Here is a 24485-nt window from a genome sequence, read left to right on the forward strand (position 1 = left end):
TTTCCTTAAGAAAACATTTAAGACTCCTCCCCTATTCCCCATCACCTCAGCCTAATAATGCTCAGTAGCAGTTCTTAGAACTCAGTACTGGATTAGGCACCTTATAGCACAGGGCCTTAATTTGAGAAGAGGCCTGTACATTTGTGTGTGTGTGTGTGTTGTTGTGGTTTTGTTTCTTTGGAACAGGATTTATCTGTGTAGGCCCAGCTGTCCCAAAACTCTCTTTCTAGACCAGGCTTGCCTCAGGCTCTTGAGATCTGCCTGCCTCCGTCTCCTGAATGCTGGGATTAAAGGCCTACACCATCAACACCTGACCACTTCTGTCCCCCCACCCCCCTTTTGGTTTTTTGAGACACGGTTTCTCTGTGTAGCCTTGGCTGCCATGGACTGGCTTTCTAGACCAGGCTGGCCTGGAACTCACATCCATCCTCCTCCCTCTGCCTCCCTGAGTGCCGGGATTAAAGGCATGTGCCAACATGCCTGGCCCACCTGGCCACTTTTTTAAGGTTCAGTGCTTTCCACCTTCAAGTTCTTACTAATTTTGTCTTAGATCGGGATCTATGAATGAAGCCAAGTGGGCAGATCACCAAGAGCTTGACGCTTGGACTCTTGGCTCATGTATGGTCTGCTTGCTAGTGTTTTCTGCTGTGCCGTCTCTCTGGCTACCTTCCATCGACTAAAATATACTGTGAGAGTCCCCTCAGAAAAAGGATAATTCTTTCCCTGGTTTTAAAATTAAGGGTCACTTATGAATAGAATTGTTTGTACTTAGAACCTTGAGAAGTTTCTCACTGTGTTACAGTTGTCATCTTCCCAGTTTTCGTTAAATTACAAATTCTCATAAAACTGAAATGATGCATCTTTCATACCTTCATGGAACTAATATCAATAAGTTAAAACATGACTTTACAGAGTTAATTCCAAATTAATGCAGTTCTATTTCCCCCCTTCTTTGTTGGGAAAATGATGTTGCTTGTTTGATAGAGATTCATTAGGGTCTTTTATGGAAATATTTAGCAGCTGGAATGTGCCAGCTCTGGAGTTCCTCTGCCTTTGCGCTTCACCCTCAGCCTGGAGCCTTTTGGTCATCCTCAGTGCCCTCCTTGGCTGTACTTTTCTTCCCCATTTTCCTTTACCCCTTGGTTAGCATTACTTACCAAACTGCTTTGGTCGGAATTTATAAATTTGATACGATTGCTTTATTGAAGGTCATTTTTTTGCTTTAAGCAGGGGCTTTTAATACATCAGAAATGTATAGGGCCGCACATGGTAACATCTTTTCAGTACACAGGAGACCCGAGGAAAAGAGAGAATATTAATGACTTTAACGTTTCCATCTGTAGCTTTTATGAATTTTGTTCTTCCTTTTCCTTCCTGTAGACCCACAATGCTGTATCCGCTTTCTTTCTTCTTCTCTTTCCCCTTTCTTCCTCACTTTTCCACCTCCTCTCATTTTTTCCTCCCTCCCTCCCTCCCTCCCTCGCTCCCTCCCTCCCTTCCTTCTTCCTTCCTTCTTCTTTCCTTCCATAAAAACAAACACTCTAACATCACAGGTTGTTACTTGTGGTGGAGCTAGTGAGTAGGCCAGATGTGTATAACATTTGTTACAATGTTTTCCTCCCTTTGATGGAAAACTAAGAGCTTCATACGTCTTCCTTGTGATATATAAAATAACACTCTTAAAAATTATTAATTGATTACTGTTGATTTAGGGTCGTGTCAGCACAACAGATGTCACAGATGTGCCTGGTGACTCAACTCAAATGAATATTTTGTTTTCTTTAATGCTGCTGTTGCTTATCACACAGATGGATGTTTGGAGGACATTGATGCACTTTTCTTTCTTTTTTTCTCACAAGTCTTAGGCAGTTTAAGGATTTTGTTTGCCTACTATGCCAGTATTTATCTAGTTTATCATCTCACTTTTTTTTCTTGCCTGAATTCAGACTGTCCCTGAGGCTTTATAGTTGAACTTTTAAAGTGATGTCCCAGTGGAGGCAACGATTTAGCTATGTGAGGATGTAGAAAGCTCTTGTGTTTATTGTAATCTGGGCCATTGTTGCTAAAAATATCACATGATAATGAATAGGTGTTTTCTCTCCCAGACATTGTTTAGTTTATCTGAATCTGTCATTAAATTTATAGGTGGGCTTATTTATTTAAAAATGAAGATTCCATTTTCATAAAGAAGGCCGAATTATTTTTGGCTAAGTGCAGTCTGAATGAAAACACTTCCGTTTAATTACTTGTAAAATTAGTAGCTGCCTTAATTCTGTTGCTTTGTAAAATGTGCAGTACATCAAGTGTTAAGTTGCTTGTTATAAAGCTATTTAATAGTAGAATGTTGCTGGTTCAAAGTATTGCGTGTTAGTGTAAGGCCATTGGACGATGGAAAACGTCTGCGATGTGGGACTGGGTACGAACAAGAACTCTGGGGAGCATTGTGGAGCATTGGGTATGTGTGGCATGAAGATGCAATTGGCCAAGAAACTGAACTCTTAGTACATTGAGGAAACGGATGTTCATTAGAGATTGTCAACATATGTCAGCAGAGATCCAAACCCGTAAGTGATTATTACTCTTGGAGGTGACCTGATGGAGGCTGCTAGGTGACCAGAACCCAGGCAGCAAGTGTGAGTGTGAGAGGGATAAGGGCAGGCACTAGGCTCTCAAAGCCCTGAATGAATCCCACTCCTTCTAAAGCCTCGCTCAGTCAATTGGCCTGTGTGTCATGTAGGGCACACGGCAGCCCCGATTACTTTTAGGGCATTCATGGAGAACAGTGTGCTTTGATCCTTCTCTAAACCTTCCTTGACCCTGGACTGTCAATTGGCTAATTAGGTGTGCTGCATTGTGATAATTGCATAGGCATGGGACACAAACATATTTAATGTGGAAATTAAAATTTGCCCGTTTTTTTACCTGACTGCCTTTAATTCCTCATTCTCTCTTCAGTATCACGTTCTTCATTCCTCCTCCATTCTAACTATTCTCATGTTTTTATCATGTCTCTCTCCTAGAACCTCATCGCAAGAACCTTCTTTTGTGGCTAGTTCTGAATTCAGATCTTCAGTAATCGAAGTGGCCTTGGAGATAAGATAGGAGGGATGAATGTCAACTTGTTATTTTCTATTATGTTGTTTACATATTTCCTGTCAATATGTTGGATATTTATGTTACACAAGATGCTGCTAAAACTCTCCCCTTCTCCCCAAGACAGTTTCTCTGTGTAGACCTGGCTGACCTGGAACTCACTCTGTAGATCAGGCTAGCCTTGAAACACAGAGATCCACCTACGTCTGCCTCTGGAATGCTGGGATTAAAGGTGTGGACTTTTCAAAGCATGTACCACTCTGCTCAGCTCAAGATACTTTTAAATGTGATATTCTGTGCTTTCGTTTTTTCTTTTTTCCTAGAATGCAGCTACTAGGACACACAGTTAAGGCATGGAACAAATTATATTTTGACTGAAGAGTGGAACTTTAGGCTCTTTCACTGACATTTTTTCCCCCTGCCAACTCTCATGGGACACATTCCTGCTTGCTGCATTATCAGCTCTCAAAAAACATTTTCATGAGGACCCTGCTTTAGAACACCGAAAAATTCCCTAGACCTACATTTAAAAATAACCATTAGATGGAATGTTACTTAGTATATCAAGCGAGTGCGTAAAGATTCATGCTCCCATGTAGTTGAAACTGAAAAATAGTCTGTTGGAGTGGATGAAGCTGGGCACAACAGAGTACACACTACTGTTTCTTTTCTTTTCTTTTCTTTTCTTTTTTTTTTTTTTTTTGCCATCTCCAATCTTTTTTTTCCCCGTACCTCAAATATCCCCAGGTCTTGAGGGAAGGGGTATGATACAGAACTTAGGGCGGAGCTTTTAACTCACACACATTCTCTCTCATTCTCTGCATCTTGACCAGCTGAGGAGTCTCTGTGTTAACTACCATTTAGGACAAGAAACAGTTTCCTTATGAAGGAGGGGAGAGGTACTCTTCAGTGTACCTCTACTTTCATAAGCAGTTGTAATGTGCCTTGTAAAAATTGGTACCCAGACTGAACAGCTACTTGATTGTAGTTTTTGCCTAAGGGGACTTGTTAGGCAAATGTATTTAAGTGTGATTTTAGTGCCTTTTTATAGCTTTTGCTTATTTCTTTATGCCACAGTGATATTCCAACGTTTGACGAATTGTGATTTTTCATTAAGACATCTGGATTTCATATATTAAAAAGTAACAAAAGGCAAAACTCATTTTATAGGGTGGTTACACTTATCTATTTATAGTACTTGTGTATGAATATGCATTATTTTCTAACAGCGCTGGACAATGCAACAGTATGTGTGCTGAAGAGAAACGTTTTGATTAAATTGGTCCATTTTCAGAAATGAAAAAATGATTAGTGTGAGTGTTTTTTTTTAAACAGTTTCTTTCAAGATGTAGTTTTAAAAAACATTTTCTTTTAAAGAGAGCTGCAGGATGCACTATCTTTAGTTAATATTGTTTCTATATCCATCACCAACATGTCAATTATTTTGTATTTGTCCTTTGTTGCAAGGCAGATTACTTTTCTAACCTTCAAGCTAAATATACACCCACATAACTATTATTCTGTATAAACTGTGATCCTTTTGACTTTTAGTAAGGAAAAGTGGGAAATGAGAATTTGGTTGCCAAAGTTCAGTGAAATTTTATTTCAAGATTTCATTTATTCATTCATTCATTCATTCACTCATTCATTCATTCATTCATTCATTCATTCATTCATTCATTCATTATGTATGCAGCACTCTGCCTGCATGTACATGTGCATGCCAGAAGAGGGCAACAGATCTTGTTATAGATGGCTATGACTGGGAATTGAACTCAGGAGCTCTGGAAGAGCAGCCAGTGCTCTTAACCACTGAGCCATTTCTCTAGACCCCATGTTGGGAATATTTTTATAAGCTTCCCTCTCCTCCCCTTCATCTTACCATTATATAGCAGTTGAGATGCTTGTTAAATTGTGTAGAATCCTAGAGGCGCTTGAATTTTTCTTAAAATTTGATAGACAAGAAACACCCAAATGTGCAATTATCTTTTGTATGGAAAAAAATCCATTTGAATGTCTACAATCAGTATGACATCTAAAAAATTAATTACAGTTATTTTTTAAAACATAATGTTCATAAACATAAATAAAACCCCAAATACATTAAAAATTAGAAAGCTGTATTGGTTTTCTGATAGATAGGTACCACTATTGATTTTTGTTTTAGATGCTCTTCTCTTTGCAGTGATAAAATTACCCGACACAAAGAACTTAAAGGTGGAGAATTCAGTTTAGCCCCTAGTTTTGGAGACGTCAATTCTAGTCTTTGTCTCTGTTGTTTCATCCTATGAAGAGGCAGATCACTGTGGTACTGTAAGCGCGTGAAGGAGGAGGCTGTTCATTCTGTACTGGACAGGAGGTGCAGCACAGGAACAACAGAAAAGGGCCAAGATATTACCCTCAAGGATGTGCTCCACCTATTGACACAGTGACAGCCCTCCTCCTAGTTGCGTGCCCCCTCCCTTGATATCTACCTTCCACTCCTCAATATTGCCATCTTATTACGACTCCATTAAGGGATTAGTTCAATCGTTAGGTCAGAGCTTCCAAAATCTGGTTGTCTCTGGACATGCTGTATGTGGTATACCAGATGTGTGCTTCTCTAGTCTCCTAGGTGTTTCTCCATCTGATTAGGTTCACAGTCAGGATTAGCCATCACATTTTATGTGACACAGAAACCCAATGGCTGGTGATACCTCCCTCAGTTAGTGGTGGGCTTTCCCCAGCACACCCAGGGCCTTCGGCCTGATCCCCAACAGAAATAATGACAGCAGCAAAAGGCCACTCGGAAGATGGCAAGCAGGACCTTGGGTCGCATCTGCAGTCTCAGTCACGTTTGCGTCATTGCGGCAGTATCATGGCAGAAGCAAGGGGGCAAGATTGCGTTTGGCTTTCATTTCGAGGGATCTCAGCCTTTCGTGGCAGGGGAGGTAGATGGATCAGCCCTGGGTATGGTGGAGAGAACCTATATCCCAGGTAAGCTGTTCACAAGTGGCAGAAAGTGGAGCTAGGAGATGGGCCTTAGTCACTCCGTATTCCAGCTAGGTGCCATCTTTTTCAGGCTCCGCAGATCCCAGAAATGATGCTACCAGCTGGGGAACAACCTGTAAAACAGGGACCTGTGAAAGGTGTTCTCTGTCCAAACCAAACGCCATCTACTTACCTAAGGCAGGGTCAGCCTTTGAGCCCTTGCATGTGTCCCAGTGACACCATTTGTTGCTTTGACCGTCACGGAGTGGATTAGTAATAACTCAGGGTAGAAGGTTGTCAAAGCTGTTGTATCTTAAAGTCAACTAATGTACCTGGTGAGATGGGACAAGGAGCTTTGGAAGTTACGTGTTTCCTTCTTTTTCTTCTTCTGATGATACACTTTGTTGAGTTCTGGTTCCTTGCACCACCTTTTAAAGATAAAGACATCAGCTGTGTTAATTAGTGATAGTGATTAGGAGATGTTTTGGTTGAAGGAAGAAGAGAATCTAAGATTCACAGCCCTGGTTTTCCATGTGAGAATATTGCCAGAGATGTCAATACTTGCCATTTTCTTTCTGGGAATTTTAAGCTACAGCACCCATCTGAAATGCTCCAGGTTTGAAGCTATGAGAATGACTTTAGGTGCTTACAACTTCAGCATGATTACATGAATTTACCAAACCTCTGGTCTTTAATAATTAATAGGTGTTTTGAAAATATATTTATTTTTATTTTAATATGTTTATTTTCCCTGCATGTATGTATATAAACCATGTATGTGCCACATGCCTGCAAGAGGTCGGAATGTTTACACAGCCAACATATGGCAGATAAGTCTATACTAAGACATTAAAATATGGTCTCAAAAGCATAGCCATCTGAACACTGACTCAAAATAAATGGGAACAAATTTTAAAGTTTTCAGGATAAGGACCTCTGGTTGAGTGCTCTTACCATGCATATAAACACAAAATGTTGTCTGCAGAATAAAAAAGATGTTTCCTTCATTGATGTTATCATTTCACAATTTGTACATGTCTCATATCATTACTTTGGCTGCCCACCATCTTCATCCGGAAGAAAAGAAGCCAAGATCAATGAGCGTTTTTAAAGGAAGTCTTTACGAGGATGCTGCCGAAGAAAGCCACTCTTCTCACATGAAGACTCTAGTGAGATCCTCCCAGCATCTGGAGGTTTGTTCGTCTTCAACGGTTGATTCAATATCAGCACAGTGAACTTCTAAAGGACACTGTCAGCATGTATGAGCTTAGTGGCCAGAGCCCTGACTCCTGAACCTTATTCAAATTTCAGCACCACTACTTTTTTTTGAGGGGTGACATTCCTGGTTTTTCCTTTAAGTGCATTATATGAAGCGGGACCTGGTAGGTGCCTCCCAGAACTGTCAAGTGATTTAAATGTGCTAATGAGCATTAAGCTCTTGGAATCTAAGTCCTTCCTATAGACTTGTGGAGACATCTAGAGTCCTTTCTCAGGGATGTTAGACCGTGGGGACAAGTGGGATCTTTGACAAGTTCATTCACGCTCTGTTGTCTGAGTAGTAATCAGTGGAAGGATGGATAACTGTGTAACTTCTGGTGCCAGTTGTCGGTGATAGTGAAGACTGAAAAATACAGCCAGCCTGAAGACGGGGCTCTAAAAACACATCCATTTCCCCAAGTTCCAGGCCTGGTTCAGTTCATCAAGGATTGTCCATGCTATAGTATGATTTCCTCTTTTATGAAAAAAAGGTAAAAGAGACAGAATCGGGGAACTGTTAACAATAATATATCGTGTCATTTTCTTCTCAATGTGCTTATTGTAGTCAGTCCCCGATAAAGAGATGAAGTTAGGAGTTTAACCAACAAAACTCAAAGATCCAGCACTGATCAGCAGTAACTGAGAACACAGAGCAGGGCAGGCAGAGATGGGCAGTTCTCTGTGACTTTGAAACCAGAGTATTCTTCATAGAGAGCTCCAGGCCAGCCAGGGTCTACATGATGAGACTCTATCACAGTACAGTACATATATAATACATACACACATATGAAAGCAGATACAGCCCCTACATTTACAATCAATCCAAGGACATACGGCCCGCAGGAGCCCGAATACAGTGAGGCCAGCCTTATGATGTTACATACCGAGGAACACAGAGGGGAAACAGAAGAAAACAAAACCAGAAAACAAAGAAACAAAAGCCCAGAAATGTTTCTAAACTCAATAGTGTTTGTCATACATCAAATCTAATTGTTTCTCCTGAGCATTTGCCACATTTGCAATCTTTTATTTGTAATAACAGAATACTAAATACTCTCCTTAGCGACTGAAAACGGTACATGGAAACAAAAGCTCTGACAGTATGGAATCTATTCGGTATGCAAGATCAAATATGATAGCCCAAACCACAGACACAGAGATTATACCATTTGATGTTGGGGTACCATGCATTTATAAATACAGTACTCAGCCAAAGGACTGCAGTTCTGTTTTCCATCTACTGCACTATTGGCAACTAATGGAGTGTTTGCCTTATCAGCCTTTTAAACAAACATTAAGTTAAATTTTTACATGTGCCTGTCACAGACAGAATCGGTGTCCTTCATTTTCCCTGTGTCCATGTAAAGGGAAAGCATATTCATGCATTTTTATGGGTAGTTTTGTGTTTCCCCCTTTAAAAGTAAACTTGTTTTTATTTTTATTTTTTAAAGAACAAACATTATTTCCTTCCCAAAGACATTTCTATTTTTCTTGTTTAAAGACTTATGTTTAGTAACAAATCCCAGGCCACCCTTGTAATCCAAATCCTATTTGGTCCTGCAGTGAAGTCAAATGTGGGAGCCTGACATCAATTTGTTGCCATGGAAATAATTGAGATGTCAGTGTTTCTGCATTATGACTGTACCACAGGAGCAGATGGGCTGACAAGGGGAAAAAAATCTTTGCAAATATCTCTCTAATAATTAGCTAAAGTGTGAGGTACTGTTCTAAATTTACATTATTATAAAAACGGGAGTAAGATCCATCTAAACACCACACAATACAAGCAATTTGAATGAGATAGTATCTGGGTGGAAAATGTTTTCAAATTATACTGGAAGGCTCACCATATTCTTTGATTCCTTTGGTTGTGTTCCTTTGCTTTGCATATCACTTTGGAGACTGCAGCAAAACGAGTTGAGAATAAGTCATATTTAACAAAACCAACTTCATGTCTCACAGAAAACTAGATGACCGTCTGGGATGAGTAGAAGATGAAGACAGCCTTTTGGCTGCTGTCCACACTTTCCTTGTAAGGAACACTGGCATTGGCTGGCGAGCATACAGTTAATGGCTTGCAATAAATTTTTGCCTGAAAAACGTTTGCCAGAGCCTATATTTGCCTCTTTCCTATGAATCTGCCCCAGAAAATGAGCCAGCTAACCGTAACGATCAAATGATTTCCAGGATCGCCAGAAATTTGGACCGTGTCTTCCAGACTATGTCAGATTGAATTGATTTAATAATATTCAGTGGGAGCTTTTTCGAGAATCACTTTACTTAGATTAAACTATGTTTGGAGAGTTTGCAGGTATGGAAATATGTGCATGAATGCACACAAATTCCCAAGTCATGAGGTCTAACTCTGTCATGTGATTTTCATGAGGTGCTCTCACTGGAGTCTTTCACTCTGCCACCCACAGCGAGCCCTTTTTATCCAAACATGAAAACGTTGTTCTTCCCCATTGTGGGCTAATTATACCATCTGTTTAGCCACAGTTCTATTAATGTTAACTCCTTAACACTCCTACACACACGGCCCTTCAACACCTCACACTGTCAAAAGTACAAGTCATAAAGAAGCAAGGGAATTAGTCTCCCACTTTGCATTCTCAGCATTCTCCATTGGCCTGTGCAGAGACGTGAGCTTTTGGACATCTCCACGCTGATCTTTATCCTGATTGTGCAAATCATGAGCAATAACCGCAGAGTGGAGATCAGTCCGTCTGTCCTGGAGCTGAAGGTTGGTAAATAGGCAGCTGTTTGAGAAAGAGGATAAGGCCTGGAAAAGGAGGACCTGACAAGAGTCAGTTACCTGATTGGCTTTGCTTACCCCTGGAAGTAGAAAGCCAGCCCATTTTCTACACCAGAAAATTACCTTAATAAAAAGGTACAGATATCTCTGCAGACCATAGATGTCTAAAAGTAGGCTGTGCTGATATTGAGTCAGTTTCTGGTGTATTCAGTATTCTAAGTTGAGCACACTTGCACAAATGCCAAGAGGGTCTCACTGGAGTTTCCAAGTGGGGACAGTGGTTTTCTACTGCAGCATCCTTGGTGTTCAAGGTCAGAGAAGCAGAGAATTGGCATGAGGCTACGAAGAAATGAGTGTACTTAATGATAAGAATTTATAATGAGATTTCATTTGAGCAAATATACCGGTTTTGGATTCACTTCATTTTTTTTCCCCTGTGCAGCTTAATAGCGTTGCAATAAAAAAACTTGCTAATTTAGATGAGTTGTAGGCAACACCTGTCTAAATTAATTGAAAGTCTGAAACACAGAACAATCTTATAGAAATTAAGTTTTAGTATTTTTCTGATATGTGTAATTAGCCTATCAATTAGGAGCTGGAAAAAAAATTAGGTCTCTGAGTTACTCACTTCGAATAGTATTTCTTATATTGGTGCCCTCTTCATCTTGTTTATGCTATGAATTAGATTTTAAATGGCTTAATATTTTCTACCCAAAGATCAGCTCTTTGCAAATGATTTTCATGGATATCGTGCCATGTTTAAGCTCTGCAAAAACACTTGTTATTTTTCAAATCAGGCAATTTGGTGTGAAAGGTGAATAACTAAATTCATTTCCTTCAAAAAAAAAAAAAAGACGAAGGCAGTATAACCATCACTTTGCCTCAAACCCATACCTTTTGAATTATTAAGTTATCATTGTAGAAATTTGTGCTGTTCAGACAACCCTTTCTGAGATGTCGCTAACATTTGGCCAGCAGTGTCTGGTCAGGCTACGGTGACAGGCTACCATAGACTCAGCCGCTTTTGAGTAGTGCAAGTGCATCTAGTCGCAGGTCTGGAGACTGTGAGGTCCAAGCTCAAGGAGGAGGGGAGACCCTGCCTGCATCTGTAGTGACATTCTGTCTAGGTCACGGACAACTAGTTGATGTTGAACTAGTGTTTCCACCTCAGAATTGTGAATGAAGAGACTATACTAAGGTGCCAAAGATGCCTGGCCATGCTTCTTACATTTTTGGGTGCTCGTTTGATATCTTTCATTAAGTTGGTGTTGTAATTCTAAGGCATCCCAAATGGATTAAAGCATTTCAGGACGGAGATCAAGTATTGATTCTGTTAGTTTTATGAAAACATTGTCAATGAGAAAATCTGTCGGTAGTCAACCATGAAATAATCACTCAGTGTTTCTCAACCTTGCTAATACTGGGGGCTCTTCATTGCAATCCCTGAAGTTGTGGTGACCCTAACCATACAGTTATTTTTGTTGCTGCTTCGCGACTATAATTTTGCTACTGTTAGGAACTGTGAGGTAAAAATCTGTGCTTTCTGATGGTCTTAGGCTGCCCCTGTGAAAGGGTTGTTTGACCTGCAAAGGGGCTGCAACCCACAAGTTGAGTCTAATTGGTTAGGAGTGTTTTGAATTCAGCAGTTCCCTTTGCTGTTTCCTGAGTTTGACTTTATTATTAGAATTCTTAGGGTTTGAATAAATGAACTGACACTGGCGACTTTGAGCAAACAGAAAAAGCCTTTGTATTGAAATTGTGTGCCTGGGTGGTGAGTGAGAGATCACACAAGGTTTCAGGGTTGTTGAGAATCGTCAAGAATCAGGCCTTTGCACATCTCTTGACACCTTTCTCACCTCAAGGCTTCAGTCACACACTCATCACTTCTCCCCTTTGCTCACCCTCCTGCTTCCTTTCTTCCTCATTCATCGTACTGGTTTTCTGTTGCTGTGATAAAACACATCGACCACAAACCACATAAAGGAAGAAATTTTATTTTGGTTTATGGTTGCAGAGGGTCAGAGTTCATCTTGGCTGGGAAACACGTCCTGGTGGCAGGGGCAGGCAGCTGGCTTGATCGAGTTCCCTATCCACAGACAGGAAGCAGAATGTGAAGTAAAGGGAGGCAATAAACCCTAGAGGCAGATCCACCAGGAACATGCTTTCTCTAGGATAGTTCCACATCCTAAAGGTTCCTTTACCTCCCCAAACAGAACCACCAACTGGGACCAAGTGTTCAAATACATCAACCTCCGGCCAGGAGTTCTCAGTCAAACCACCATACCCATGTCTCTTCCGCAACTTCCCCTTTTTTCTTCTCCTTACTTCTTTCCTCTAAATCTCTGTTCTCATCTTTCCTTTTCTCCTTCTGCATGTCCTCCTTTTCCAGTCTGCTTGTACTATCTTTCTAGGAATACAGTGACTATCTCACATGGTTTCAGGTGGTAAACCTGATTGTTTTATGACAAGAGTCATCAACTTACCAGTCACTGACCACTGTTTGCTGGTGATCATCACTTTATTAGGAGTGACCAAAAAAGGGGTTTTCTTACTATATTTTGTCTTAATATATTATCTAAAATCACTTTTCGTGGAGGATTCCTGCCCTTCCTGCCAGAGCTAATGCAATTATTTTCAAATACACCATATAAAGTCAGTGTGGGACAGTCCTCCTTGATCATTACTTCTAAGCGTGCTGAGCTGCTGCCCTACCACATCCTCTATTTTCAGAGCCTCTCCTAAATGCACACAGGATGGAGGAGCAAAGACATAGAGCTTGGATGCACTACAATCCTGAGATTTTACAACTTCCTACAAAAGCAAATGCATAAGATAGATATAGTTGTAACCATGCAGCAGAACCTTTTGTGAAACTTTATCACAAGCATATGAATTTCATTCAGAGAAATTTCTGTAGGAGTGTTCAGGGACTTGCTTGCTTGTGTTTGTTCACTACCAACTAAAGGAAATGAACCTTGGAAGAAATACCCCAAAGGCAACCTGCAAATGATAAGGCAAGAACTAACATTTATCTAGGTTTTGTTCCTTGCCCAGCTCTTACAGCTCATTTGACCCTCATGACACCCCACAAAGTACAGAATATAATTCCTCATGTGACAGAGGAGGAAACTGAATTCACTTGTTTGTGGGGCTACCCAGGGCTGAGGTTGGCGGCACAGACTATGCAGTCTTATGTGGGTGCTGTAAAGGAAACTGGGAGAACAATGCTCTTAACCCTTGGGCCATCTCTCTAGCCCCTGGAACGGCATCTCAATCTTCACATTCTGCTGCAAGAACATGGACAGTTTTGCGCTTCTATTGATGCCCGGTGTGCTGGCTTTTGAGTAGATGTTTATGACCAGAGTTTTTCATTGCTGAGGTGGGCAGATCTCTGCTTATTTACACTCATGGTGCCATGTACTCATTGAGTCTGCAGGTCAGTTGTTGTAAGCTGTTTTTATGTCTGAGGAGACAGGTTCAGGGAAACGGAGCCCACGCTGTGACACATGAACTTTGATCCAAAGCTCAGCAAATGCCCAGTTGTTTATTTTTAAGCATGTTATGCTGAGTAAGCAGAGGAAATATTAATAGGAATTAGCAATAATTTAAACAGTAGCCTCACATCCACCCCGATCTAAGGTTGTTTCAAACTTAGATAAGAGATTCTAAGTGCCACTGAACAACATGAATTTTTAGTGACAGTGGCCCAATTAATTCTGAGTGTCAGAATTTTGTCACATCTCTGTCTTCTGTTTTTCAGGTTTCAGTCACTCCCTAGCTGGTAGACGGGAAAGGAAATGTTGTTTAATCATTGATTGTGGTCAGTACAGAATTTTGCTGCGGTGTTTTTCAATAGGTGTTGCTCATTATTTGGAAATGGGCACCCAGGAAGAGAGCTTGCTATACATTTTATTCCTTTTCTTTTCTTTTCTCTCTTTCTTTCTTTTTTTTTTTTTTTCTGGTTTTGCTCATTATAATCATAGCATTTGAAGTTAAGAAAAGTAAACTTGGATTATTCTCTCCAATGAATAGAGTTTGTCTTCAGTCATTCAGAGAATGACATGTGCATTTTATTGGTTGTGATTGCGCAAAAGTAAAACTGTGTACCTGTTTAATTTGGATTCCATTTTGTTCCCGGTATCAGCAGTTGTATCTGCCAACATGGCACCAGCAACTGAAAAGGTAAACAGTGTTGGGCTCACGTTCCCAAGTAGTTTTGAATTCTCGGAACGTCCAAAGGACTCTTAGGTGGCACACTTTGCATACATTTTGTTCAGAGAGTTAGTTCTCACGAACACAGAAAAATTTCCAGTATGTATTTCTAAAAGTCAAAATTTCTTTTCCTTGCATTCAAATAAATGGTTTTGTTAATTGGCTCATTAACAGCTTGGAAAAATTAAATTGCTATTACAGAGAAGAAGATCATTTGTTTTTAATTTTCAAATAAATTAAGTACGATAGCACTTCACAGCACGTTCCTTAAGAGTGACTGAGCTCTCCATGATTACGATGCATGCGTCCTCATGGGAAAGATGGCTTGAGCAGGTGTCCTACTTTGCCCTGTCAGAGCAGCAGCCATTTCTTCTGTTTATAGAGTTGTTGGTCTGATTTTTGCACCACCAGGGCTGAGTTTCCTGTAGTACCAGTACAGGCAAAAGTAATTTAAGTGTGGATGGATTTGACTCTTCAGTCGCTGAATTCACAGGGGCCCTACTATAAATACCGGTATTAACTATCCCATCCTTTGTTTGGTAGTTAATTAAAGAAAAATGTACTTAACAGGAAAAAAAAAAAACTTTTCAGAAAGCAGAGATCACATATGATAAATCTTTTAAGTATTTCTGCTCCCCACTCTTCCTATCTGATCCAGGCTTTCTTTCTTGGGGTGTGGGGGGGCAACATTAAAATACAAGGTTGACCCCTGGGAGAAGTGTCTTCACAGTAACAAGTCTCCTGAGTTGTGCTCAAGATCTCCTGTTTAGATTGGTTCTCTGTATTGCTGTCAAATACCACAGATGACTCAGGACTAAATTTCAATAAAAGAATCCACCGAGTGTAGGCGATAATCATCTTTGTTTAAATAATATAAATTTATGTAAGTTGATTCAGATAGATAAAATATTCTGGGTGTGACAACAAAGGACCCCACTTTTCAAAGCACTAGTGCAGAATGAGATCTTGTGAAGTACCTTTTCACTTTGTTTTGTTTCTCAAGATGGTTTCTTTGTGTAGCTTCGGCTGTCCTGGACTTGCTTTGTAGACCAGGCTGGCCTTGAAATCGCAGAGAACTGCCTGCCTCTGCCTCCCTGAGTGCTGGGATTACAGGCATGCTGTGAAGTACCTTTTTTATGCAAATGTATATGTTAATGTGCAGACATTTAAACGTGTTTTCTAAGAGAGACTTCACAAAGGGCAGAAACGTGATGTCGTGTGTTCATTGCTACTTGGAGAAGGCAAAGCATTTCATAAGGAGATCTTCTTTAAATACTGTTTTTGCCTAATGGTTTTTGCATTTCATTAGTGATTAAACTTTGACTTACAAAATGCTATTCATAATTTCTTGCCTCTATCTCAGATTCCAAAACAGAGTCATTGAATCTTGAGGGCAAAAAGCTAGCATAAAAAAAAAAAAGTGTGTGCATGAATTATTTATTTCCAATAGTTATTTAGGACCTAACATGGCCAGTACTCTGGTGTGCCGAGGGCCGAGTTTATGAGGAAGAGAAGGTCTTTATAGTTTAACAGAAGAGATTATTAGTGGCAGTATTAGTATTGAAAACTATATAATAGGATATGTACTGAGGCCTTGCCCAGAAATCAGCTCTGTTGCATACTCTCTTTCTGTCTCTGTCCCTCTTTCTCTCTCTCTCACACACACACAGAAAGAGAGAGAGAGGAGAGAGAGAGTGAGAGAGAGAGAGAGAGAGAGAGAGAGAGAGAGAGAAGGAAAACTCATGCACCTACTCAAAAAGGCTGGAAAAGTCTCTGTAGAACAGCTGGCTCCCTGGAATTCTATGTACTCAAATGTCTTCGTAATTATAAACAGCATTATTGATCACATTCCTAGAACTTCAAGAGTCAAGGTCATAAAATGTGATAGTTCATGCTGAAATCTAGAAAGATGGATGAAGTTTCGATAGCAGTGATTGTGTGATACCCCTGGGATGCTCACCTGAGTGGAGTCAGCATCGTGAAGGTGAAATGCACAATGGGGCATTTCAGTGGCCAGTAGCCCTTCAGGCTCTTTGTAGAAGCATTACTTTTGTGCTTACTGCAGTATAAAGAAAGATCTTTCCAAATCATGGAATCCTTTCTTTAGCTAATAGGTCTAATCCAAAAGCTCCCCGTGCTTTCATTGTACAGATGTTTTCTATGTCTTGATATTGTTTTGCATGCATGCTGGGGTGTAGCCAAGGATTGTGACTGCCTTACGCATGCATACTATGTTAATCCTGGTACAGATCGTACTGCTAATTAGCTCTTGGGTCTTCAGATCAGTTGTGTAAGGTTTCCCAAACTGACTTTCTTAATGTTATAAATTAGAGATAAAGACAGTAGCTATTTCCTTAGGTGTTTGTGAATGTTTAGTGAGATAATCTGTGTAATGGGCTTAGCCAGATAGTGGGTACTCAATGCATATTAGCTATTATTTTTTGTTAAAGCAACTTAATAAACACTATATTGCTTGGCATACCCTCCCCCAATAATTACAAAATAGCATCTTCTCCTTATTTCACAGGTCAGGTAGAGACCCTGGCATTCTTGCAAGGTTCTGCACCACCAGTCAAGAAGACTGTCTTGCTTCCTCTGAGCTGGGTGGTCTTTCTTGGTGGCAATGATTTCAGGAGAGTGATACTATCCTTTTCTTTTTTAGTGACATATTTTTTAACTATGAGCAAAGCACTGGAACTGAAATTTTCCTTGTGTTTAAGAAAGGTACATTTTATAATGACAAATAGGTGAGAATTTCAATAGGCATGCTGTACAATACAGTTTGTTTATATATATGTGTGTGTGTGTTTGTATTCTCTCTCTCTCAACAAGCAAGGTGAGCATGGCCGTGTACTCCTTTAAGGGAGACAGAGTTCAAAGAAAGCCTTGTCTACCCAGCGAGTTTGAGGCCAGCCAGGGTTACACAGCAAGACCCTGTCTCATAAAACCAAACAAACAAGGAAAAAAAGACAAGTGTTCCTTAGGTTTGTCTCCTGTCAGCTTTCGATATTCTAAAGAGTAAAAAACTCCATAAGATTGCAGTTAATAGCAAAGGCCTTTGTTCAAAAGCTGTTTTGAGTGTTTTCCATACTGTTTTCCTCAGCTGTATTTGCAAGCTGGAGCAGGTATTAAGGATGAAGTGTTCTGGTGCGAGCAGGAGCCCAGGGCGCTTGAAGCATTGCTAATTTCCAACCTTGTAATTTAGTTAAATTGAAACATAACTGCATTTAGATGAATGGGCTGCTAGTTTTCCTTCGCAAAGCAAACATGCCAACCTTTCATTACGTCTTGTCTGTGCTATGGCTTCTGTGCTGTTCAGGTCTGCTCACTTACACCACTTGACAGGGAATGCCACTGCAGATTCTGTGGTTTGAAAAAAAAAAAAAAAGTTAAGAAAAATGAAGGATGCTTTCTGTAATGGACTGTATCATTTTCTATTTTGAAGTGAGAGTGAGAGGGAGAGATTTCAGAGAGAGTAGTGTTGCTGTGGAAAGTGCTTCATTCTTGGCTCACGCTTTGACAAACCTGGGAGTGAATAACTGACACAGTAGGTCCGATTACAAATATAGTTTATCTTCATTTGGGATCCATGACTTCTATTAAATTTAATTACTTCCCCTGTGGCTTCTATTAAATTTAATTAATTTCCCCTGCAGCTGGTGTGGCAGAGGTGCTGCTGCTAAATGAAGGTGATTGCTAATTGAGGGAGTTTTCCTGAAAGGTTTTACTCTTTCTCCTGTTTATCTGGAAATCCCTCATCCAGCCTGACACCTCACAATGGAGTGAGGAGTTTCAGTGGTGAGCACTTCGAGATTCTGTAGAAGAGCTCTGGACTGTTTGGGGAGCAGGGGGAGGGTGTAATCCTCCAGTTACTGTCTTTTCCGGTAGGATACTCAGGGAAGAAAGCTGGCCCCGTCTTAACCTAGGCAAGATGGAACCTGTTAGGCCTTTTGCATAGGCGCCTGGCAGCTGGAGCAAGCTAATTATTGCTCCACTCCAAAGGTACAGAGAAGCAAGTGTATATCGCTGACCCAACAAAACAATCACTGTTTCAGGGACTTCTTCACGTTTAAAACTAAATGTTATTGGCAATATAGATGGTTTTACTTGGGCTGTAATTCCGTGATGATAAGATAAATAACAGTATTTATACCCAAAAGTTAAAAAAAATTTCAAAGCCTTATTTTAATAAGTCAAAACCTAATTGCTACATACCCACTGTCATTACTCAGTATCTAAAGTTGAGGCGATGTTAGGGAAAGAAAGTGTACATGCATTCAATCTGCGGGTTTTTAGACAGTTTTATTCCCAGGCTTTCCATTTATAACAAGAAGGGACTGTTATTTTTGAACATCAGACTATACTAGAAATTGTGTATACAACTTGTATGTATATATGTACCTTTACATGACACACATAATGTATACAATTAGGTAACATTTTAATATTATATGTAAGTACATAGTTTATATTTATTAGTTAAGCTGGCAGTTCAATGAGGTTTTTTATCTTTTTTAACATACAAAAAGATAGGACTCAAGGTTGTATCTTTTGTATCTTTTCCCTCCATAATTGCATCTGTTCAGTTAAGCAGCAGTATGGGAATTATACCTCCCTGTGTCCGAATACCATATGGTTTTTGAGGAACATCTGTTATTCTTTGAGAGAATAATAGGTACCGACATGGTATTAGGCCTTCAAAAGTTGTTTCTTTTACTTTTTAAAATCTCATTTTCCATTTCTTCTGTTTCACATACCCCTCTACATACTTCAGAAAATTTGCGCTTAGGTCAAACTAGAAGGCCATTGTTTCACATTTTGCTTATTCATATTCTTAGTACATCTTATGGCCCTCTTCTCTTTTTGCATGAGCCTCTTCCCATGTTGCTTTGTGTAACCCTATAGAAATTTGTGCTATGGGTAAGCCCATTTGTTACTTTTAGTTTGTATCTCTGCTCACCTTCTAAGCCTGTTGAAGGAAAACAAGAGCAGGAATAGTTTAAGTAAGAGGCCTTAGTGTAGAATCAGACTCATTGATTTATATGGTTGGACAAGGGGAGATTTCTATAAGTACCCCACCGCTGTGGAATTGTCAAGAGAAACTGTCAGGTGATGGGAGAATAGACCTGTTAGGACTATCGTGGAAGGCAGGACTGTGTGGTCTGGTGTCGCCTGGGAAGTAGGAGGAGTTGAGAAACCCCACCGGAGAGCTATGGCAGTGGGTGGGTTCCCATTGAATCGATGAGAGGAATTAATTGTTTGTCTAGAATTGGACAATGCAGGTTGGCAGGCTTGGTGTCTGTTGAGAACAGGGATTAGTGGGGAGATTAAATGTTTGGCAAAGAGCATCTCACTGAAGACCCAGGGTCCTTTTCCTGCCTTGTTTCCTAGCCACATGAAGAAATCATTTCTCCCTGTAGAGTGTCCACTTCCATGTATTCTTCTCTGATTGCCAGGATATACTGACTAACACAGAAACGACGCAATCAACATTTCCGCTTTGTTGTCTGATCTCTACCTTAAGCATTGCCTTCCATTGAGTCAGCACAAACAATATTATTTCATTTATCCTCACAATCTTAGTGGAAGCTTCTAGCTGTTGTCGCTTGCTCTATCATATCTTAAATTCTTTCCTGAGAGACCTCTTGTCTTTGGATTGCAAACACAATCATCTTATGTTTCTTTCTTCTTTTATTTTGTGTATCCTTCCTTTAAGCCCTCTACTGTGTGCCCCCTTCTCCAATCCACTCATTTCTTTCTACCCTTGTTCTCTTCCCTTACCTACCCCTGCACACGTTTCCAGTCCTCCCTTACCTGGGCCCTGGACAGGTGGGATGGGACACACTTTCATGTTTCAGGAAACTGGAGCTTACTAATGATTTATACCCAGCTTATTTAAAGGCAGTGACCATGAAACGATTTAGGATTACAAAGGAAATCATCCTCTTTTGGAATGACCCAAAAATGTTTCTCTGCCTCTGTCTTACTTCTTCTCTGTTGCTGTAACAAAATATCTGAGGGCATGAAAAGAGGTTTTTCTGGGCTGATGATCCTGATTTATGGAATATGGCATTGTGAATGCCCCACCCCCGACATAACTATGGAGAATCAGAAAAGGAAGTAGCCGGTCCAGAGAGGGTCACACTTCTGGCTCATTCCTGCAATCTGATAACACTTTCCTGAGAACTAATCTGATTCCAAAGACCTACATTAATTCTTGCTGATAGGGTTGTCCCTGTTAAGGACTGATCCTTCCAAGACCAAGAACAGCGCAGACCAGCATTACAGTCTGCGAACCTTCTGCAAGGCACGCTGACACTCAAGTCATCTTGTCCACCATTCACAAGAGATTGGTTGATTCATTTGGAATATTTTAGTTTTGTTGGTGAAATCTAGTTTCCTTACTGTTGTGATTGTTACCGCTTAGGGTGATGTTCACCTTGGTTGTCGATGTGACACATCTGGGAAAGGGAACCTCAATTGACTTACCGCCATCAGATTGGCCTGTGGACATGTTTGTGGTGCATTTTGCTTGGTAACGGATGGGACCAGCTTCCAGAAAGGTAGCTGAATGTTGAGTCTGGGAGCAACACTTCCTTATGGTTCTGGTCTCAAACTTCTGAAATACACCCTTTCCTCCCCAGGATGATTTTGATCATGGCTTTTATCACAGCAACAGGAACCAAACTAGAACAGTGATTGTATTTTGAAGGCTGCAGTAAATGACTAAATCATGGTGTTGTAATGAATAGACACATTCAGGTCCTCTTACCTGGTTATCAGAGTTTGGGTTTCTTTTATAGTATAGCTTGATTTTGATGCTCAGTCATCGATGTTGCCAGTTAATACTTAAGTGATGCTGTAGTAATATGTTCTATAGACTGTACTGCACTCAGGGGTATACAGGTCAAGCAAGTGGAAACCCGTTCTCATAATTATTACACATACCCATCTCTGCTCATGAATTTCTTCATTATTTTTACATTTTACTTTGCCGATTTGAACTGTCAACATACGGTTATTCTCTCCTGGCCATGTGGGAGGAGGGAGAAATGAGAAGTCTGTAATTACGAGATTGAGAGTGTGGACCTTAAATTAGGAGCAATCAGTTATGCTTTGTCCTCTACGGTGGCTGGTTTGCTACGTAGGAGGTGTGTAAGTTGACAGGGAATGTGATTGAAGGCTGTTTTTTGATAACATGCATGAGCATACTCACATACATAATATGCACGCACTCACACACATGCGTACTTGGAGTACCATTTCCTCAAGGTGATTTTGTGAGACAGCGGAAGGCAGTGGGATACTGAGCCAATACATCCCCAGTTGAATGTGTTCCCACTAATGTTGGAGGAAAGGAGGAGTGTAGATAGAGTTGCCTAAGGAGGACCACAAAGGCAATAGAGTCTAGGAGGGGATATACAATGCATAGACCAGTGCAGGAATCTCCATAGAGATTTTTGCCAGGAAAGCCCACTTACCTCATTTACTCTTGTATTCAAAACTATCTTCTGTGTATCTACTTTCACAAGTCTGCACCCATGCCAAGCATTTTGTGAATAATTGGGGGATGTGTCTGGCCTCTGGGTTTCATCTTTTCCTGTCTTGCCTGGCATTACTCAAACATGGCTTTTTGGACCTGAGGTCTGAGTTGGCCATTCCTTGGTGGGCATGGGCTGATGTCAGTCTGAGGTCTCTGAAGCGTTTAGGTTTGGGCACTGTGGCGCCTCAGTGTTGCTGAGGGCTGTAGTCTCTTTGCAGCAGCTGTTGAATTTTCTCTCTTCTGGTGGCTTTTCTTTATTGTCACAGGACTCAAGCTTTCCTATTTTTTTCCTCTTATTTTTGTAGTACTGAATCAAGCTAGCCTAGCTTTCATATGTAGCACCCCCCTCCCCCACAGTGTATGACTATCTACTTAAATTTTGTACTTATTGATTGTGTCTTAGGAGACACTAAGTGAATCTGTCTGTTTCTTTCTACCCCCAACCCCCTTATAATTTGTCCATAGAATACATTCATTTTTTTCCATGGAACAAAGAACTGGAGGAGTTTTTGTCTTATGTAGATTGGCCTTTTCTTTTGGCCTTAAAGTGAATGATGGAGGACTGACCTTTGATGGAAGACTGACCTTTGGTTGAGGAATCTTGAGCTTGAGTTCTGCTCCTCCTGAATCAAAGACAAATGCTATTTGTCAGTTGGCTCCACTCTCTAATGTTTGTTTTTTCTCATTCATAAGAGAAAATTTCAGAACACCTAGGCCAGGCTGACCTGCCTTTTTTTTTGTGATTACTTTTGTCTAGTGATATGTTCCTCCCACTCCGCCTAAAGTTTTCACTTCACATATCTGAGACAGCACTGGTTTAGACTAATTTGGATGATTAAGTCTTTTTGAAAACAAAACAAAGCTCAAATGCTTTCTCACGGGTTTAAGCGGCTGCCCCGAATTCATACTTTTGTTAAGATTTGAATAAACTTTTTACAGAAAAGGGAAAAAAAACTTTCAAACAGATGAAAAATGGTTATATTTTCTTATAATAAAAACGTACAGGTTGAAATTACAGAGGAATGCCATTTTCCTTCTTGTGATTGATTTGGCAGTTATCCAGAAATTTGGAACTACTTTGTTAGCAAAAGGTGTAGGAAGCACTCTGACATGCTGTTGTTTGTGTGAGGTTCAGTGCATGCTGGGTAGGGCATGTTAGCAACATCTGTCAAACGAAGATGGTTACATCCAGTATTCCCCACCCCCCTCGGGAATGCGCCTGAAATATCTACATGCAAAGTGTTCATTGCACACTTATTTCTTTAATAGCAAAGGATTAAAAATTAAATATTTTACCAGTATAAAACTAGTTAAATCAATTACAGTACATTCATGCAATGGGTTTTTGTCAAGCTGGTAAAAATAATAATTTAGAATGCTGAGGTAGTTCTATATTTACTGATATAGAAAGGTCAAGATATTTTTTGAAGATTTTGGGAACAGTTTATCTTATAGGATACAAAATATAAAAGCTACCACTTCTTAAACAGGAGGTATGAAAACACACACACACACACACACACACACACACACACACACACTCACACACACACCACTACATTGCTTTTAACTTTATTTGCGTATTCCAAAACATGTGATCGCAAAGATTTGACTTTAGCAAAGTGGGAAACACACATACGCACATAAACACCCACCCACCACTACATTGCTTTTAATTTTATTTGCATATTTGAAAACACGTTATCTCAAAGATTTGACTTTAGCCAAGTGTAACATATGCCACTAATTCTGGGACTTGGAAAGTGGAGGCTGTTGGATCAAGGGGTTGAGGGTCAATCCCAGGCTACATCTGAAATTGGAGGCCAGCCTAAGCTATAGGAGATTGTGTCTCAACAAAAACCATGAAAACAAGTATTAGACTTAAATATCATAGGGCAGTGTGGGTAATTACATTGTTACCTTAACACCTCTGTGAGATATAGGTGGATTTTGATTAGTAGAGAGAAGGAACAAGGCAGGTAGAAAGACTGCTCAGTGGTTAGAAGCACTTGCTGTGTAGTCATAAGGTCTGGAGTTGTTTGATTCTAGCACCCACATTACAAGCCATGTGTACTGTGTGCATTGTAACCCCTATTCTGAGCTGCGGGGAGACCAAAGCATCCCTGGGGTTTGCTGGCTTTCGGCCTAGTACAGAAAAAGGGGACCCCACATTCAGGGAGAAACCCTCAAAGGAATCTGTAGAGACTGAAATAGGAGGATACCTAACAGCCTCTGTCTTCGGAATGTGTACACAGGCACACACCTGTGAACATGTTTACATACTCTCACATACATACACCCCCCCCCCCATAAATGAATTGAGCTGGGGGGAAAAAATAAGCGGGAAGTGTTAAGCCTTCAGCTGAGGCAGAATGCACCAACAACCTGCCATGGCTTGCAGCCTTTGGTGATGAAAGGAAATCAGGGGGCAGGGGTTTACAAGAAACACGTGATCCTGTTACTGTGTAGGGGTCTTGATCAAGTCTGTTTTCTCTGCCCATTAAAGAATTGAAAGTCTCAGGCTTAACAGGTGCCATTGGGGAGGAATCACAGCAAACAAGAGCAGACAGAATCAGGAGTTGAAGAAAGGCCTTTATTGGAAGTACACACACACACACACACACACACACACACACACACACACACACACACACA

The 24485-nt window shown here is 40.4% G+C and overlaps 1 protein-coding gene across 6 annotated transcripts in view; it reads left to right on the forward strand.

The window, feature by feature from the left end:
* The window catches only part of Ptprk (protein tyrosine phosphatase receptor type K), a 519217-nt gene that overhangs the window by 59068 nt on the left and 435664 nt on the right, over positions 1-24485 (forward strand). The window lies entirely within an intron of this gene.

The sequence above is a fragment of the Psammomys obesus genome, unplaced genomic scaffold (genome assembly GCF_907164565.1).
Source record: "Psammomys obesus unplaced genomic scaffold, mPsaObe1.curated_primary_1811, whole genome shotgun sequence".
NCBI lineage: Eukaryota > Metazoa > Chordata > Mammalia > Rodentia > Muridae > Psammomys > Psammomys obesus.